This window comes from Oryctolagus cuniculus, chromosome 6 (genome assembly GCF_051225735.1).
Source record: "Oryctolagus cuniculus isolate XC-2025 breed Fujian yellow rabbit chromosome 6, ASM5122573v1, whole genome shotgun sequence".
NCBI lineage: Eukaryota > Metazoa > Chordata > Mammalia > Lagomorpha > Leporidae > Oryctolagus > Oryctolagus cuniculus.
Window position 1 is genome coordinate 21,248,993 of NC_142872.1, and position 20,524 is coordinate 21,269,516.

Below are 20,524 nucleotides of genomic sequence, written 5' to 3' on the forward strand. Positions count from 1 at the left end.
CTGGATTGGAAGAAGAGCAGCTGGGACTCAAACTGGCGCCCATATGGGATGTACGCACCCCAGGCGGAAGCTTTGTCTACTAGGCCACAGCGCCAGCCCCACTTGGTAACAATTTTAAGGACAGTGCAGACACATCATATTGACTAGAGAAAAGCTGACAGTGAGGGGAGTTCCATTCCTTGAGCTGTAGTCTTCAGGAACATTTAACGGACAAGTGGCTGGAGATGAAGTCTGAGAACTCATGGGAAAGGCGAATTCAGGGACTCTGGAGGCCACTGGAAAGACAGCATTTACAATGGATGGAATATGGAGCTTTTGGTGGACTTGGATCAGATGGGGCTCGAGCTGATTTGCCTTTTAAAAGGACATTCTGGCTGTTGTGATAATAAACTGAGCTGAAGGTGAGCAGAGAGACCATTTAGTAGCTGAGTGACTGAGGCCGGAGATGTTCGAAGTAATGTGGGTGGCAGGAAGTAGTGTGATTTTTTTTTTTTTTTAAGATTTTTAAAATTTGAAAGGTAAAGAGGGAGAGAGGGGAGGGGAGAGAAATAGAGAGAGACATTCTTCCACCTACTGGTTCACTCCCCAAATGGCCGGAAGGACCTAGGTGAAGCCAGGAGCCAGTAACTCCTTCCAGGTGTCCCACGTGGGTGCTGGGCCCGAGCACGTGGGCCATCCTCTGCTACTTTCCCTGGTGCATTAGCAGGGTGGGAAGCAGAGCAGCAGGGACTAGAACTGGTGCCTACATGGGATGCTGGCGTCCCAGGCTGGGCTTTGTTTGCTGTGCCACAATGCCAGCACACACAGAAAATGAGAGGGAGCGCTCCAATCGCTTGTTCATTCCTAAAAGCCACTCAGGAGCAGGCAATGCAATCCAGTTCCCTGAGCCATCACCCTTGCACCCAGGAAGCAGGAGTCAGGGGCCAGAGCGACGAATGCAAGCGCAGGCCCTCCTCTGAAACGGGATGTGAGTATATTCACCACTAGGCTAAACTCCCCCTTCCTGATTTATCTAGAATGTACAACCAGCAGGCCTTCTTCGAGGATGGCATGGTGTTCTGGCCTAACTGGAAACACGCCCAGTCATCACCTGCGATGCATCACCGCATCAAGCTCAAAGCAGCGCGGCCCCAGGCTTGCCTCAGGGGTGTTAGGCTCTCCCCCTTTCCCACGTCACGTGCTTAACACACAGCCAGAGGCACGGAGGCCCAGCACACCTTTTGAATGCCAGGTGGATGCTCTCCGCCTCCAGCAAGTCCCTGATTCCAGATGCTGCCGCCTTCCACGTTCATGAAACGAACGGCGGCCCAAGGGCTTCGGGAGATCCGCCTCTCCTCGGCCCCCAGCCCCAGCGCGCGTCCTGCGGCGACCCTCCCTCGCCGGGCCGCGGGAGCGAGTCCCCCCGACTAAGGTGGGAAGAGGCTCCCGCGCGCCCAGCCTTGGTCGCCATCTTCCAGCGCCGCGGCCTCACCCGCGACGGCCGCAGCCCCAGCCCCCGAATCTCCGGTCGCCCCCGACGCGGCTTCCTAGCCCACGCTGGGCGAGCCGCCGAGGGGTCCCGCAGCTCACCCGCCGACCCATCCCGGAGGCGGCGACGTGCGGGACGGGGGCGGGGCCTGGCCTGGCCGTGGGCGGGGCCGGCGTCGCGGCTGCCGCAGCTGCGCGGCGACGCCCCGCCCTCCCGCCGCTGTGGGAGCGCGCGCCGCCTCCAGCTCCGCCCGCCCGCGCGCGAGGCTGGGCGGGGAGGGCGGGGCCAGGAAGCGGCGAGCGCGCTGGGGAGCGCAGCTGCGGGCGTGGGGGTGGCAGGAGCCGCGGAGCCGGCACCGAGAGCGGCTGCGGCCGGAGCGGGCGGCCGAGACAAAGGCAGCGGTGAGTCCCGCGCCGGCCCTCGCGCCTTTCCTTCGCGGCTCTTTAGGCGGGGTCCTGAAGCCCCGAACCAGCGCCCCGAGGGCTCCGGGGCGAGCGCGGCCCGGCCCTGGCCGCCGCGCGCTGCGGGTTGTGGGCTGAGCCTGCGGCTCCATTTTCAGGTCTGGGCGAGGTCCTCAGCCCGGGGTCCCTGCCTTTTTGGCTGTTCTGCCTCTCGCTCTGAGGAGACGGTGACGGCTCAGTTCGAAATTCCCAGCAGGCGGCGACTGAGGCAGCCAAGCCCTCCCGCCAGCTGGCTGCGAAACGGCGGGGCAGACCCCTCCCCGGATTCTGCGGGTCGCGTCGGGAGGGTGCGGCGAGGGGCAGGCCGAGGGGGCCCGCGTCCTCCAGGTGAGCGGCGCGGCGCGGGGACCCCCGGCCCGCGATCGCTGAGGCGCCCCGGGCGGAACGCACCCCGGCAGCCGCCTCGGAGGAGCCCGGCCACTCGTACAGGTTGTCCTGGCCGGCGCCTGCCGCCTGGGGTGTGATTTTGGGTGCCGGGTGTGGTAGGTGGCGGCTCGCGGATGCGGCAGGCGGTAGGCGACGGCGGCCGCGGGCGGCTGACTCCGCGTGTCCGGTCCTCAGCCGCAGTTGCTCCAGAGGATCGGCTCTGTGTGCGGGAATTCGGCGGTGGCTGCCGCTGGACACAACTGAAACGTGTTGTTAAAGGGCCTGGCACGGGGTAGGTGCTTGGTACAGTGTCGGGGAAGCGAATGAATGAATCCTGAAACATCAAAGCTCGTCTCCCATCTGGTAATACTCAGACTTCAGGAAGAAAGGTTGGGAAACAACACTTAGTTTTGTTTATATTCTTGGTTTTGGTTTTTGCCCAACACATAAGTGTTGATGAATAATCAGTTGTCATCAGGATTACAAACAAAATACGTTTGCAATGTGGAATTTCGCATTTTGAGAAAAATTGTTACGCATTTTCTGTCTCTTAAAAAAATCTGTGTATTTAATTTCTTTTGAAAATAACCGAGAAGATAAAGAGATGCGAGGGTGGTATTTTGAGAATCAGCTATTTCACTATGAGTAAAGAAGTTGAAGTGCTGATGAGGGATTGTGGTAAGGTCGTGTGCGTCTTCTTGAGTAAGGGAGGACTTGGGAAAAAGCCGGTGTCCTAATGTGATTAAATGTAACCGTGTGCTGGGCACATAGTCTTTAAGCAACTACCGGGAGGTGAGACCTGTGTTGCATGCTGAGTTGCTGGGGTGAACAAAACCCGTGACTACCCTCCTACACTTGAGCGTGGATGTCTGTCCTTTTTCTGGAGCTTGCAAGTGGGGACTGACTTCTTACACCGCGGGTGCCTGCTTGAGTCCGGGAAGATGGCGGGGGAACTGCAGGAAGTGTAAATTCATAACAGCCTTTTTAAAGGTTAATAAGTAACTTTTTAAGGCTAAAATTATTTGGTTACACTTTCATAATGTCAGCTTAATAAAATCTACATTTTAAGATGAAGGGAGGAAGAGGTTTAACAAAGCAGTATTTTTATTCTGAAAATTTCCTATTAGGAGGTGTTGGTGCAGTGTATTTGTTGAAGGGTAATGCACTTGTAGTTCTGTTTTCTGTAAATAATCTTTGGAATAACAGCATTTTCCATTTTTAAAAATCCCAAAAGATGAAGTGGATTCATTTACTATATAAAGTGCTTTAAATAAAGCACCTCTTCAGGGATTTTCTTTTGGCCTTTTGATTGACAAATATGGTGTTGACTTGATAGAGCTGAAAAGGGAAGGGTTATAGTAACTTGTGGTTCCATAGTTGGACTTTCCCTCTAGTATTAAAAGTGTAAGGGGAAAAAAAGCCTTATTAGAAAGAGGGGAAGATTTGTATTGAATGTATTCTGAACATAAGATTGGTTTGTCTATGCATATTTACATATGTTTAGAAAACAATACAGGTGTGTACCAAGTAAGGCCCTTATGATTGACAGTAAACTACATGTCCCCTGAGAGGCCTAGCTTTCTGTAATTATTCTCTATGATGTTCCCACAAAACCACCTGAGGATGTATTTCTCAGAATGTATCTCCATTTTTAAATGATGTGACTGTGTTTATTCATTTTGTTTGGCCCCTTCAGAGTCTAAATTAATGCACTCCAAAGTCAGCCGTAATCATTACAGAATAATGTAGGCAACTAATTGTTTTACATTTAGCTTTTGAATATATGTGCCCTTTTGCCTTATCAATACTTACACTTTGTACATTGTTCTAGGTAATTAGTTTGTTCAGAAAGAACTTTTACATTTTAGATGTACTGGCTGTTAGCTTTATATGGCTGTTTCTAGGAATAATGAGCAAAGTCATCTCTCAGATTTTAGTGGTAGAGAGTCATAATAGTTTACTTTGAACACTGTAGTGTAGGAAGAGTTACCTGAAACACAGCGCTGGGTCTGGTATTGCTGAGAAACATAGCAGTAAATGAGCAAACTGTGTTGTTAACAAGTGCTTGGCGTGGTGGGTGGGTGGGAGTCGCGTAACCACTTGGGAATTCTTGATAGTCAGCAACATTGAGACATGTCAGTGATTTTTTTCAAGACATTATTCAGAATGGTAATTTTTGTTCTTTTTTTTTTTTAATTTTTGTTCTTTTAAAAAGTCTGTTTTCAAAGTGTTATTCCCACCTTGAGTAGTTCATATTTTTTAAGGCTAAATAAATGGATTATCCCATTTTATAAATGTGGGAGTACTTGAAATGTTGGTGGCTCTTTTTGGAGTATGTGAGTGTAGGGATCATTCATTTGTTGACAGGGCCCTTTAGAATGATTTAGAGTAGTTTCTTGTGTCAGATATGATTAATAAAGTGATTAAGAACAATGCTGATGTGACATGTTGCAGCTGTGCCCTGATTCATCTGTATAGGTTGTGAGAGTTTCTCAATTAGTGTTTGTATTAAACGTTTTCAAAAGTGCTTTATAAAAAACTGATTTCTTAGATTGTCTAGGATAGATTGTTATTTTTTGGATTGTCTTTTAAAATCATGGAAGTGTTTGGATTTCTATTTTAGGATTTTGAGATATTAAGGTTTTATAAGATTTTTCTCACAGTTGAAAATGCATATTGGTTTTGATCTGTTGCAGTGTTAATTTCAGTTTTTGAGAAAAGTATTTTGCGCTTTACTGAATGTTAAATGTTAGTAGTGATTTAGATTGCAGGGGGAAATTTTAGGTTGTCTGTGCTTACCAACTAGTTAGATAAGGATATTTAACATTTTCTTCCATGCTATCTGGAAAAACTTGGAATTTGGCTCATTAATTATTAACTTTATACATCCTGGTGCCTCAGCAAAGCTTAAGTGTAATAGACCTTTCTGTAATTATAACAAATAATGAACATTAGCAGGATTTTGCTGAATCTGCTCTGAGATCCCCATCTTAAAAAGAGCTTCTCAAATGCCAAAAAAGACTTGCTAGTAACTTAATTTTATCCTGACTTTATAAAATAACTGTAAATGTATGTTAGTCAAAATTGATTATAGTAAAACAAACTCCTGTGGTGGGTGTTTGCTTTAGCTGTTAAGACAACTGCTTCTTAGATTGGAGTGCCTCAACTTGATGCCTGCCTTTAGCTTCTGCCTCCAGCTTCCTGCTAATGCAGACCCTGGACGTTGGCAGTGAAGGCTCCAGCAATTGGGTTCCTGCCATCCACGTAGGAGACCTGGATTGAATTCTGTTCTGGCTTACACCTGGGGTTCAGGTTCAGTGATGTCTGTACAATTGTAGGCATTTGGCAGATGAATCAGTGGATGAGAACTCTCTGTCCTTTTGCCTTTCAAATAAATTCATTAAAAAAATCAAAATTAGGGGCTGGCGCTGTGGCGCATCAGGTTAACGCCCTGGCCTGAAGTATCAGCATCCCATTTGAGCGCCAGTTCCAGACCTGGCTGCTCCACTTCCAATCCAGCTCTCTGCTATGGCCTGGGAAAGCAGAAGATGGCCCAAGTCCGTGGGCATCTGCACCCACGTGGGAGACCCGGAGGAAGCTCCTGGCTCCTGAATTCAGCGTAGCACCAGCTGTTGTGGCTAATTAGGGAGTGAACCATTTGATGGAGTACCTCTCTCTCTCTCTCTCTCTCTCTCTCTCTCCTCTCTCTCTCTGTGTGACTCTATCAAATAAATCTTTTAAAAATCAAAATTAAAAGACAAATACACTTCTTTTGCCTAGAAAGCATTAGATAAGTCCGCATGAAATCTAGATGCCTTTGCAAATGGTAAGTCCTGATATTTCCATTTTGTTGCTAACGCACTTAGGAATTTGTTCTAAGATTTCCTAGAAAATCTTTACTATCAGATTTTTTAAAATCATCTTATACTAAAACATACATTTTTTAATTTGAATTAATAAAGTCCTCACTTTTTGCTTAAGTAAAATGAATTTTTACTACATTATTGTGTGTATTTTGTTTTTTTATTTTTACTTTTTTATAGAAAGCTTTAATAAACATAAAATTCCTAAGTACAACTTTTGGATTATAGCGGTTCTTTCCCCCATAACCTTCCTCCCACCCCAACCCATCCCACCTCCCTCTCCCTCTCCAATTCCATTCTTCATTAATATTCATTTTAATTATCTTTATATACAGAAGATCAACTATATACAAAGTAAAGATTTCAACAGTTTGCACCCACACAGACACACAAAGTATAAAGTACTGTTTGAAGACTAGCTTTGCCATTAATTCTCATAATACAACACATTAAGAACAGAGATCCTACATGGGGAGCAAGTGCACAGTGACTCCTGTTGTTGATTTAACAATTGACACTCTTATTTATGACGTCAATGATCACCCGAGGCTCTTGTCATGAGCTGCCAGGGCTAAGGAAGCTCTTGAGTCCTATTGTGTATATTCTGTGTTGTGTAGATCATGGGAAATTATGGATATCTGTGGAACTGGGGCTTGATAGGTGATAGGTTTTAAGTGGAAAACAACTTTTCACTCTTCTAACTGTGCCTTCAAACCATCTCTACAAGCTGATCTTTTCTCTGCCACTGGATGAACTGTTAAACAGATCATACAACTTTTTCCAGTCCCTTTGAGGTTATAAGTCATATGGTCACTTGTCAATAATAATCTTTGGTTATTAAAAGGTACAGGTTGGTATATTAATTATTGTTCACACTCCTAGACAAGTTAGAACTGTTCTGCTCCAGCTCAGACCTGCAAGCTGGCTTTGGAGAAAGAATCCGAATCAGCTTCTCTTTTTAGTTTGCCAACTCCTCAAAAATGGTTTCCTTACCTGTTCAGAGTTTAGCCCAGTGAGGACAAGAGGTTATGGGGAGAAAGGTATGGTTTTAATGCAGCTTGTCTGATTGTGATCTGGCATTTTTGCTGATTTGAGCAGGTTGTCCACAGCTGACTCTTTAGGAGTACTGGAAACGATTTTCTTAGGCATTCTGTGTCTGGGAACCTCCATTTACAATTCTTATGGTGTAGTTCTTCTCTGGCTCCAGTTTAGCTTTCCAGTTTACCTCATCTGCAGGTTCGCCTTGCCCAAGGAGAGATTATGCTTTACACTTTAAGGTAGTTCAATAACATTTTAACCAGAACTGTCTGTGATTTGTTAAGGTTATTTTATGCAACATAGTTTCACTGTTGAGGCCTTAACATTCTTTCAAATCCTTCTCTCAAGTACCCCCAACATCAAAGCATTTCTGTATGACCCCCCCCCCCACCTTTTTTTTCCCCCAGTCTCAAGGCCTTCTTTCTTCGCCATCATCCCTTGAATATTTGCCCTGCTTTGCCTCTGGCCCACTCTTATTTCTTACCTGCATATATGCTTAGCTCTCGTGCAGTGTTCTTCGCTTCATTATCCTTTCCTGGACGGTGCCCCCAACCCTGCATCCATTGTATCCAGTTCTCCATCTTGTCCCCCCTGGAACCTGGGGAGTTGGGCATGGTTTGAGGAAAATAAACCCATCATTATCCAGGTATCCCTCTAAATTCATGAGCACTGACATCACAAGGGCCCTTTGTACTGCCGACAGTCCTAGTATATTTCCCTGGTTCAATCTCCATTCCTCCAAATGACTGTTTTAAACCCTCTCTTCAAGTCTCCAGCACCTCTTTTCCCTTCCTCATTTTCAGCTGCTGACTGTTTTTCTGTATATTAAAAGATGAGAGAGGCTGGTGTTGTGGTGTTGCAGGTAAAGCCACCACCTATGATGCTGGCATCCTGTATGGTCACTGGTTCAGATTGGCTGCTCCCCATCCAATCCAGCTCCCTGTGATAGCCTGGGAAAGCTGCGGAAGATGGCCCAGAAGTTTGGGCCCCTGCTCCCATGTGGGAGACCTGGAAGAAGCAGCTCGTTGTTCCTGGTTTCAGCCTGGCCCAGGCCTTGGAAGTTGTGGCCCTTTGGGGAGTGAACCAGCAGATGGAATATCTCAGTCTCTCTTTCCTTCTGTATCTGTAATTCTGCTTTTTAAGAAATAAATAAATCTTTTTTTTTTTTAAATTAAAGCAATCAAAAGAAAATGTTTCCCTGCATTTTTACCCATACTGTCTGTATTTCCTGCTTTTCTATCACAATCACATCCACTCTTTACTTGGCTCTATCCTCTTAACAGGGGCATTGCATTCTTCAGTTTTTTTTTGTTTTTTTTTGTTTTTTTTTTGACAGAGTTAGAGAGAGAGACAAAGAGAAAGGTCTTCCTCCTATTGGTTCACTTCTCAAATGGCCGCCACAGCCGGAGCTGCGCCACTCCGAAGCCAGGAGCCAGGTGCTTCTTCGTGGTCTCCCATGCGGGTGCAGGAGCCAAAACACTTGGGCCATCCTCCACTGCCCTCCCGGGCCACAGCAGAGAGCTGGACTGGAAGAGGAGCAAACGGGACTAGAACCCGGTGCCCATATGGGATGCTGGCGCTGCAGGCAGAGGATTAACCAAGTGAGCCACGGTGCCGGCTCCTTGCATTCTTCAGTATTGATGGCAGGCTCCTATGTGGGAATGAGCCGAACCATTTTCACTATATTAGTTCTACCAGCATATAGCTAAAGATAGGGCGAAATAAAACCACAACAACAACAAAAACTTCCCTAATGCCACATCTTTCTTTAGTTAATGTTCTCCAAAAAAGTTGGTATTTGCTGTCACCAGTATTTCCTGTCTGTCGGAACCATTACAGTTGGTTTTTACCTCCTACATTCTGTATACCTGCTGCTCTTTTTGACGTTATTAGTGGTAAATTTCCCTACTCATTTCTTTATCATCAGCATCTCAGTGGAGAAGCAGCAGTGGCAGCATTCGACTTGGTTGATAATGCTGTCTTCTTTGAAACTTTTTTTCCTTTCCATTTGGGATGCTCCTGCTCATCTTCAGTTTATTTTACTGGTTCCTTTTCATTGTCCCTGCTTCTAAAAAATAATGCCGTGTTCGAGAGCTCCGTTTAGACCTCTTCCATATTTATATTTATATTTAGTTCTTGTGATCTCATCCTTTCTAGCTTGAATTATGTTATTTCAAACTAAAAAGATTATCTTTAGTCTAAATCTCTTGTAAGCTCCAGACGTTTTAAAAAAGATCTGTTTGCCTACTCAGCATTTTCAATTAGATGTGACAAGCATCCCAAATAGCCTCAAATTTGTTCCATTCCAGTCTTCCTCATCTTATTAAATGTGAACAGCATCTTTGAATTTTTCTAACTGGGTGTTTTGTCTGCATTCTTAGCTTCTTTCTTAGTCTTCTACATCTAATTCAAATAATGTACTGTGAAAGTTATGTCCCTTTATCTACCTTAAAAGGTACCTTAAGGAAAAATGTGCTATCTTTGGCTGTTGCCACCTCTGTAAGCCTCTGTCATCTCTTGCCTGTGTTATTTTGGTAGCCTGCTTTCTAGTCCTGCTGCTTCTGCTCTTTTCTATTATCAACAGAGCAACCATGGTGATCCTTTTAAAATGAAAGTTTGATTACTGTACTCCTCTGTCCAAAACCTTTTAGTGGCTTTCCATAAAATGAAAGCCAGTATACTTAAAATGTCTGTAAGACCTTCCATCATCTGTACCACCTGCCTCTCTGATTTCCTGTCCTTACTAGTTACTCCTTGGTATACTCCATTGCAGCCGTATAGGCCTTCTTAAATTTCATGAACCTGCCAAGTACAGTCATGCTTTAGTGCCCTTAGGGACAGAGCTTTGTTTTACTCACTGCGCAGCCCCCAGTGATGAGAACAGTGCATAGCACATGGTGGACACTTAGGTTTGCCAAGTGAATGGTTGCATCTTCCACAACAGACTGTATACATGTTTTTGAAACAGAATTTCACTTCACCTGAAACCCTGTCATCCTATAAGAATTAAGTGGAAGCAAATTTATATACAAGAGAAAAGGTAAACTTCAGAACAATTTTTGTGTATGGAAGTGAAAATACAAAGTAAAATGATGAGAGTCAGAGGAGGTAGACAAGGAATGAAGATAGGTGAAGCAAATGGAATTTTAAAAAAAGAAAAGAAACGGAAAGCCTAATCTGGAAGTAGGATGGTATCACTTTATAAACTTTTTGGCTGTCCCATATTCTTTTTTTTTTTTTTTTTTTTTTTTTTTTTTTTTTAATTTTTTGACAGGCAGAGTGGACAGTGAGAGAGAGAGACAGAGAGAAAGGTCTTCCTTTTGCCGTTGGTTCACCCTCCAATGGCCGCCGCGGCCGGCGCGCTGCAGCTGGTGCATCACGCTGATCCGAAGGCAGGAGCCAGGTGCTTCTCCTGGTCTCCCATGCGGGTGCATGGGAGCACTTGGGCCATCCTCCACTGCACTCCCGGGCCACAGCAGAGGGCTGGCCTGGAAGAGGGGCAACCGGGACAGAATCCGGCGCCCCAACCGGGACTAGAACCCGGTGTGCCGGCGCCGCTAGGCGGAGGATTAGCCTAGTGAGCCGCGGCGCCGGCCCCATATTCTTTTGAGCCTTTTTTTTTTTTTATTTTCAATTCTGGTTGTTGGTGATTAACATGGAGTTAGACTATATTATACTTTTTTCTTAATATCAGGGATATAGAGTCAAATGAGATTGGTTGTCAAAATTTTTCTATTTTTTCCCCAAACTTGTTTTAGTAAACCAGTTACTATTACTATTACTTAGAAAGTCTGATGGTGTTCTTAGCATTTTTTATTCTTGGGTAGACAGCTCAAATAGAAGTATCAGAGTTTAAAGGAGGGACTTTCAGCGTAGAACACTTGGTTAGCATGCCCTCTCCTACTACTTCTACACTGCTTGTTTACTGCCTACCCCTAAAAAGAGAGCACATAGGTATATTTGTAGTGTTTCCATGGTAAACTAGCAGCTAGCTACACAGCATATACAACTCTCTTGAGTAGTATTATGTACATACACACATTTGTGTTCTTAAATTAAAAATGCTTAAACATTCTTTTTTTTTTTTTAAGATTTATTTATTTATTTGAAAGAGTTACACAGAGAGGAGAGGCGGAGAGAGTGAGAGATCGATCTTCCATCCACCGGTTCACTCCTCAATTGGCCGCAACAGCCGAAACTGTGCTAATCCAAAGCCAGGAGCTTCTTCCAGGTCTCCCGCGTTGGTGCAAGGGCCCAAGGACTTGGGCCATCTTCTGCTGATTTCCCAGGCCACAGCAGAGAGCTGGATTGGAAGTGGAGCAGTCAGGTTTTGAACCGGCACCAGTATGGGATGCTGGCATTTCAGGCCAGGGCATTAAGCCGCTGCGCCACGGTGCTGGCCCCAATGCTTAAACATTCTTAACTACATATTCATTTTTTAGAAGATTTTTATTTATTTTTTTGAAAGGCAGAGTTAGAGATATCACTCTTCCATCCGCTGTTTCACTCCCAGTATGGCTGCAGTCGCTGGGAGCCAGGAGGTTCGTCCAGGTTTCCCACATGGGTGTGGGAGCCCAAGCACTGAAGCCATCCTCCTCTGCTTTCCCAGGGGCATTAGCAGGGAGCTGGACTGGAAATGGAGCACCCAAGACTTGAACTATCATCCATGTGAGATTCCTGTGTTGCAGGCTGTGGTTTAACCTAGTGTGCCACAACAGCAGCCCCAGTACCTTTTTAGATTGATGTGTGTGTTTGAAAGATGAAGAGACAGAGAGATTTTCTATCTGCTGATTGACTCTCCAAATGTCCACGGTAGCCAGGGCAGAGGCAGGCAGAAGCCAAGAGCCAAGAACAGGGTCTTCTCTGTAGGTGGCAGGAATTGAAGCACTTGAACCAGCATGTGGTGTCTTCCAGTATGTTAGCAGGAATTTGGATCAGAAACACAGAGTACTTGGCATGGGACCTGCTCCATGATGTGGAATGTAGAGATTCCAAGCTGTGGCTCCACCCACCATGCCACATTGTCTGCCTCTTACTTAGGGCTTTTTTACTAGTTGTTCTATTTGAAGTGATTTTTCACAGATCTTTGTAAGGCTGGCTCCTTGTCTTTCAGATCTTGGCTTAACACATCCTTGTTTCCTTACCGTTCAGTTTAAAATAGACCCTCTAGTCACTGTTTTATTTAATTTACACTGATTTATTAATTTGAAAGGGTGGGGTGACAGGGAAGGAGATACACAAACACACACGCACACACATATGCAAATTGACATCGATCTTTCTGTTGGTTCTCTCACCAGATGCCCACAACCACTAGGACTGGGCCGTGTTAAAGCCAGGAGCCAGGAATGTCATTCTGGTCTCACACTTGGGTGTCAGGGACCCACATATGTGGGCTGTCTTTTATCACCTTGCCATCAATAGGAACCATTGAAGCAGAACAACTGAAAACTCAAAAAAGCCCTCACATAAAGGATGCTGGTTTCCCAAACAGCGGTTTAACCCTTGATCCCACAACAGCAGCCCCTACTGTTTGGTTATCTCATAGTATTTATCAGATCTTGAAATTATGCATTTTTGACTTTTAAAAATGAAATTGGGTACTTCCTTTGTCTTGTTTATTGCTTTCCACAATACCCAGAACAACACCTGGTACTGAACAAATGTTCAATTAAGTGTTGAATGAAATCAGTTGTCAACTTAATCTTTCTTGTGTTTTTAGTGTAAATTTTGAAAAATGTTATTTATTTGAAAGGCAGATTGAGAGAGAGATCCCATCTGCTGGTTTACTCCTTCAGGATTGTGACATCCTGGGCTGGGCCAGGTGAAAACCAGGAGCTGGGAACTCAGTGTGGGAGTCTCGTGTCCCGTGTGGGTATGATAGCAGGGACCCAAGCACTTGAATCATCACTTGTTGCCCTCCAGAGTATGCGTTAGGAAGAGAGTAGTAGTGGTAGCAGTGCCGGGACTGGAATTCAAGCACTCACTGGAATGTGATTGTCCCAAGTGGTGACCTAAGTGCTCTCACAAAAACCAGCCCCCTTTAAATTTTTCTTTAAAGTTTCCACGAGGTTTTATGCCTTTTTATTAACATGTAATAATAGTACATATTTATGGGTACTATATGTTTGAAGACATTTATACAGTGTGTACTGATCAATTTATGAGAATTTCATCCACTTGTCATTTCTTTGTTTGGAGCCCTTGATTTCCTCTTCTTTGTTTTTTTTTTTTTTTTTAAGATTTATTTATTTATTTGAAAGGTGAAGTTACAGAGTTAGAGGCAGAGAGAGAGAGGCAGAGAGAGAGAGGGAGAGAGAGAGGAGAGATCATCCATCTGCTGGCTCATCCTCCGAATGGCTGCAACAACCAGAGCTGGGCTGATCCGAAGCCAGGAGCTTCTTCCAGGTCTCCCATGTAGGTGTAGGGGCTCAAGAACTTGGGCCATCCTCTACTGCTTTCCTATGCTATAGCAGAGAGTTGGATTGGAAGTGGAGCAGCGGGGTTCAAACAGTGCCCATTTGGGATGCCAGCACTGCAGAAGGCAGCTTTACCTCGGGCCGGCGCTGTGGCGCAGCAGATTACAGCCCTGGCCTGAAGCACCGGCATCCCATATGGGCGCTGGTTCTAGTCTTGGCTTCTCCTCTTCTGATCCAGCTCTCTGCTGTGGCCTGGGAGAGCAGTGGAGGATGGCCCAAATCCTTGGGCCCTGCACCCACGTGGGAGATCCCAAGGAAGCTCCTGGCTCCTGGCTTCGGATCTGCGCAGCTGCGGCCATTGCAGCTATCTGGGGAGTGAATCAGCGTATGGAAGACCTCTCTCTCTGTCTCTACCTCTCTCTGTAACTCTCTTTCAAATAAATAAAATAAATCTTAAAAAAAAAAAAAAGGCAGCTTTACCTGCTATGCATTAGCACCATTATCCACATGGGGCCATTCTTTGGTCTGGGGTTAAGACACCTCTATCCCACATCAGGGTGTCTGAGTTAGATACCTGCTGTGTCTCCTGACTCCAGCTTCCTGCTCATACAGAGAGGCAGAGGTGATGCCTCAAGTAGTTGAGTTCCTGCTGCCAACATGGGAGACAACCTGGATTCTGTTGCCAGCTCCTGATTTTAGCTTTGGCCTTGGATTACTGGTGGAGTAAACCAATGATGGAGGATTGCTCTATCTCTCTTGGTAAATTTTCTTTTTAAAATTTATTTGACAGGTAGAGTTATAGACAGTGAGAAAGAGAGACAGAGAGAAAGGTCTTGCTTCCGTTGGTTCACCCTCAAAATGGCCACAATGGCCGGAGCTGCGCCGATCTGAAGCCAGGAGCCAGGAGCAAGGAGCCAGGAGCCAGGTGCTTCTTCCCGGTCTCCCATGTGGGTGCAGGGGCCCAAGCACTCAGGCCATCCTCCACTGCCCTCCTGGGCCACAGCAGAGAGCAGGATCAGAAGAGGAGCAACCAGCACCCATATGGGATGCCGTCACCACAGGCAGAGGATTAGCCAGATGAGCCTCGGTGCTGGCCCCGTCTCTTAATAAATTTTAAAGAACCCCAAATCATACATGATTCTGTGTACACTAGAATTATTTAAATAATAGTCTTAGAGTAAAATAAAATATAGACCTATAGATGTTCTTTTTTGTTTTGCCCCATGTCCTGTTGATACCTTAATACTAAAATAATTTCAGATGAAAAATTTTGGAGAGCTTCCTTCTGTCTGTTTGATGCCTATTGCAAGGTAGTATTGCTGTCCTTATCTTTAGTCCAAATTTTGTTAGGTAGTTGACTTTTGAAGGAGCAGTTTTTAAGGCTTATCTATTCAGAGTTGTATAACTTAAATAGTTTTTTTCCTTTACCACAGTGACCTCCACTTCCTGGGGTAGAGTAGATTGTTGATGTCTTGCTTTGTCTTAATTGTTTTTAACCTTGTCCTGGTCTGTGTTTTATTACTGCTTGCTCACAGGTGCCTGCAGTCATTTTCTCTTTGTCAGTAGCCATTTCTCTTACCACATAGTGCTACTTACTTCCTGGATGGTGCATATGTTGCTGAAAACATTTTCATGTGGTAAAGAAAAATAAAAAAGCCTTGTAGTTGGTGCGGCCTTTTCTGCTGAGAAATGATACTGTTAGTTGTCTGAAGTGGAGATGAGCAGTTCCTAAAAAAAAGTTTTTCAGTGCATGATGTACTTGCATTTATGAACAAATACATAAGTAGCTGTGCTTATTGGGAAATAAAGCCAATCTTGAGATAAATTTGAGAGTAGTGTTTAAAATTATTCCAAACATTTTACGGTTTAAAAAATTGGAATTTTTGGAAGTTTGATTCTGTGAATTTTTACCCTCCCATTTTCATGTTTTGCAAGTAATGACTGTTTTTTTGGTAAAAGCGGCACTTAAATACTTGAAAGAAGTCTAGACATTAGTCACATGGTAAATGGCAGAATGATAGGCTAACTGGTGTGATTTTTTTCAATGTAAGTCCATCTTCCTTTTGCTACCTCGGAGTTAGACACAGCTCTGTTGCACCCCTAACCTTGTCATGTTTGCTGTATGGCAAGTTCTTAACCTTGGTGATTTTCTTCTTTTTCTTCTTAACTGAGTGTGATTGGTTTCTTAGGATTCAGTGGGGTAACACAAATAAAGTACTTGGCTTGTAGGAAATATTACTGTTTCACTTTCTTTCTAATACACCATATTACTTTAACCTAGCTTGGGGAGCCACTTGGACTTTGCACTTTAAAGTAAATTGCAATCAGGAAACTGAAAATGTATGTAACCCAGGTGGACTTCTGTTGCAGTGACCTTTGAATCTTCTTGTCTGGGAGCAGGGTGGTTCTTGGGGACTGTTTTGTGCGAGGCATTTGACTTCAAGGAGTTTAATGTTAAAATAGCAGTAGAACTGATGAGGATGGGATGAGTTAACTGTTGCTGAATAAAATAGCAAGAAAGTAACTATTTCTACATTTCCTGAGAAATTGAGATATTTGTGTATAGCTTAACAGTTGTATGCAAAAGATATGTATTTTAAGACTAACAGCTGTCCTTTTGCAAAAGAAATGTGTCTTAAAAGGGGAGAACAAGTTCAACTTTAATAATTACCAGTAGCTAGTATTTCTTCTTCTTTTTCTTTGTTGTTTTTTTTTTTTTTGAAAGATTTATTTATTTATTTGAAAAGCAGAGAGAGAGAGAGAGAGAGAGAGAGAGAGAGGTGTCTTCCATCTACCTGCTCACTTCTCAGATGACCGCAGCAGCCAGAGCTGTGCCCATCTGAAGCCAGGAGTTTCTTCTGGGTCTCCAACACGGGTGCAGAGGCCCAAGAACTTGGGCCATCTTCTACTGCCCTCCCAGGCCACAGCAGAGAGCTGGATCGCAACTGGAGCAGCTGGGACTTGAAATGGAATGCCTGCAGTGCAGGCATCAGCTTTACCCACTGCGCCGCAGCACTGGCCCCTTCATACTGACTTAAAACAAGTGCATATTTCTTTTATGGTTGGGCTAAAAGAAACTAAAAAAAAGTCACATATTTAGCTTTGTATATTACTGACACAATTTTATTCAACCAAGGAAAGCCAAGATAATTCAGTGTCAGGAGTTTTACTATTTTATATTAGAATACACTTAGTATATATCATAAACAGAATAATTTTCAGTTGCAGCTAAGAGAGTTTTTATTTCTTCTTGTTGGCCTCAAAACTTTACTTCATAATAGTAGTATAAAATAATTCTAAATTTAAGTTCTAAAGTGAGGAGGAAGAGGACAAATACTGGTGGTGCTATTTTAGACTTAAACAATACTGTATCTTTCAACGTTCATTGCATGAAGCAGACACTACTGTAGGATTTTCAGGCAGAAATATATTTTATATAGGGGGTTTGGAGTGTATAAAATCTGGAGATGGTCTGGAAAGGCCGGAATCAAAGGGCTGTCACTGGATTAATATGTTCAGGAGCATAAGACCATAGGCTAGAGATCAGGATGCTGAAGCTGCTGAGTTGTACAAACACTGGATCTGAGGGTATGCCTGTTTTAGATACATTCAAATCTGGTGACTACACGTTGGCTACTGCTACTGCTTCGAAAAGTCCTTTGTTTCATAGTTCACCACTGAAGTCAGCAGCAGAAAGATAGTTTCCTTTTCACTTCCGCTTTCCAAATCTCACCGGAGGCCTTCTTATTAGTGGAGCCTTATTTGCATTCTGAATGCTAATTGGAAGGGAAAGTCTGGGAAGTGGAGTGTGTGTGGTTTTTTTTTTTTTTGGGGGGGGGGGGTGGTTTGTTTTTTGTTTTTGTTCCCCTACTTCTGAGGTACAAGAAGGCAAGTATAGTGAGTGGTGGGAAAGAATGAATACCAAGTGCTACCTGAGCAGGCCAGCATCTCCAACATTCAGCAGAAGCCTTCTGCTAGGTTAGAAAATTTTACATGCAGTTTGATTTTAAAGTGTCAAGAGATCTGATTTAATTTGATCAGAAAATCTTCTTTTTCTTTCATGTGAATTGAAAATTTTCTGTTATTTTCATAAGGCAGTGTATCAGTTCTATTCGCAGTTGGAAATAAGTTGATGCTTATGAAAACTCTTTTAAGTTTTGTTGCTCTTTGGATGAAATTTCCAGCAGATAAAACTGAAGTTTCCTTACTTTTTGCTGTAAATGCTGTATTTTTATAGAATTGAACCAACTTACAATTTAAATATTTTATTTTCTTATTTATGTTACTTCCACCTATTTTGTGAAAATGTGAGAATTTCTGGTAACCTTTAGAGATGATATATAAACTAGTAAGTCTAGTGAAAGTTTTCTACTTAGAATCTAGAATGAAGAGATGTTACACTTTTTTGATATGGAGCTTTCTAAAAACTTTTTATTTCCTCATAAAATTTTGAGAAAGAGTGCTGAAAAGTTTAGTGTGCTTTTGCATACAAAAATATTTATATATCTGTCATGTTTCATGATATATTAAACTGATGGGTAGTTTTTATATAGTAGGTGTCATTAAAAGAAACCATATGATAAATAACTTCCAAGTACTGCAATTCAGATGCTTTGCCATTGAGAATAAGTTAGAGATGGTAGCTTCAGTTGGCCAGTGTTTGGAACAGAACGTGTTAGGTTCGCCTGGAAACAGTTCTCCTGTGCAGATGCCTATTTAATACTTTGAAGGAACAAGGGATTGTTTTTTTTTTTTTTTTTTTTTTTTTTTTTTTGTTTTTTTTTGTTCTTTTGACAGAGTGGACAGTGAGAGAGACAGAGAGAAAGGTCTTCCTTTGCCATTGGTTCATCCTCCAATGGTCGCTGTGGCCGGCCGACAGCCGGCGCACCGCGCTGATCCGATGGCAGGAGCCAGGTACTTCTCCTGGTCTCCCATGGGGTGCAGGGCCCAAGTACTTGGGCCATCCTCCACTGCACTTCCTGGCCACAGCAGAGAGCTGGCCTGGAAGAGGGACAACCAGGACAGAATCCGGCGCCCGACCGGGACTAGAACCCAGTGTGCCGGCTCGGCAAGGCGGAGGATTAGCCTTGTGAGCCGCAGCGCCGGCCAGGATTAGGTTTTGACATGGGTGTTTTCAGTCATTGAAATTGAAGTGCTAGCTCCCACCCATCCACTTCTTTTCAAGTTGATTACTTTTAAGCAGCTCATTACATTTCTGTTACTATGGAAGATAATTTTACTGAACACTGCTATTAAATATTATTCTGTGTTGGCAAGCTAAAATCTTTAAGCTTCATTCATATTCTCTATAACATTTTCAAGATTTATTTATTTATTTGAAAGAGTTACACAGAGAGGAGAGAGAGAGAGGTTTTCCATCCACTGGTTTACTCTCCAATTGGCTGCAGCGGCTGGAGCAGAAGGGATCTGAACCAGGAGCCAGAAGCTTCTTCCGCATCTCCCATGCAGGTGCAGGGGCCCAAGCACTTGGGCCATCTTCTGCTTTCCCAGGCCACAGCAGAGAGCTGGACTGGAAGTGGAGCAGTCGGGACTCAAACTGGTGCCCATATGGGATCCTGGCACTGGAGGTGGCAGCTTTACCCGCTACACTACAGCACTAGCCCCTGTATATGCTTTTAAAGAATATATTGACTGAAATCTTACCATGTGCATACTTTTTCACTTTAATTGCCAATATTGCTATAAATTCCAGTTGCTAGTCCTCGTGATCAAACTAGTCAGAGGGGAGTGTTTTCTTAGCAGCCATCATCTGAGTTATTTTTCAGTTCTAATGAGCATGTCAGTACCTCATCCAGGGACTTTGACTTGTATTTTTAAATTTTTCTGAGCTTGATTTTCAATTAATAAGGCAAAGAATTTTGTTCAGTTTGCAGCATAAGGCCTCTCATCTCTTTTTGTGTTTTTGTTTTGCTTTTATGAGATTATCCTATCTCTATCAGTGATCCCTTTGGTGCACTGGAGATTTTTGGAGGTAATACATACTAAGGTTTGAGAGGAGTAAGAGGTGTGACTTTGATTCCAAAAATAGAAGAGGCATTGTGATAAGATTGGAAGAAAATGACAAGGAATAATATTTAGACATACCAGTTTCACAAAAAGAGTATGGAAGAAGTTGGCAACCTGAAAATTGATTTCCTTACAACTCTAAAGGGCCAGGTCTTGAACCCAACAGTTAACACCAGCATCTCATATAGAAATACCTGGGATCCATACCAGCTCTGGCTCCTGACTCCATCTTCTTGCAAATACCAGACCCTGTGCAGTAGCAGTGATGGCTCAAGTGATTGGGTTCCTGTTGTTCATGTGGGAAACCTGGGTCAGGTTACCAGTTCTGGCCATTGTGGGCATTTGGGAGATGAATCAGTAGGTGGGAGCTTTGTCTGTCTTTCACTCAAGTGAATAAATAAAAGCAAAGTAAACTGTCCAGGCTGATGTGACCCCTGTAAAATATTAAATTTTATGCTAGGTTGAGGACTGGACTATGGAGTAAAGGGAGCAGGTTATCTTTCGCTGTAATTGGTAATTGTGTGTGTGTGTTCAAATAATTGATTTCATTTACTCTTAAGTTTTAACTGAAAGCTTTGTTTTAAAGAAGTGTGTAACTGGCCTTTATAATGACACCAGTATAGTTATTGTAGTACTCTACAGACCAGTAGTAACAAGAACCTCCTGCAAGTGATTGTCAAAGTTAGAAAAAACTGTATCTTCTTACCAAGACAGATTCTCCATTTTCCAGAGTTGAGTATAAAAAAGAAAACCTTAAGAATTCCAGAAGAAAACATGAGTCACTATAAAAGTTTGGGCATGGGAAAGGCCTTCACAAGAAGCCAGGCAGAATATGTGTGTTAAGTGTGCCTGGTTTATAAGCAAGATAGGAAATAATAAAAC

At 43.7% G+C, this 20,524-nt stretch overlaps 1 long non-coding RNA gene across 1 annotated transcript in view; it reads left to right on the forward strand.

The window, feature by feature from the left end:
* The first annotated feature begins 1,220 nt into the window (after window positions 1-1,220).
* The window catches only part of LOC100353408 (CDC42 small effector protein 2), a 103,305-nt gene continuing 84,001 nt past the window's right edge, over window positions 1,221-20,524 (forward strand). Inside the window, exon 1 of the long non-coding RNA XR_016236066.1 lies at window positions 1,221-1,869. This is a non-coding gene — a long non-coding RNA (CDC42 small effector protein 2). The remainder of the gene's footprint in view (window positions 1,870-20,524) is intronic.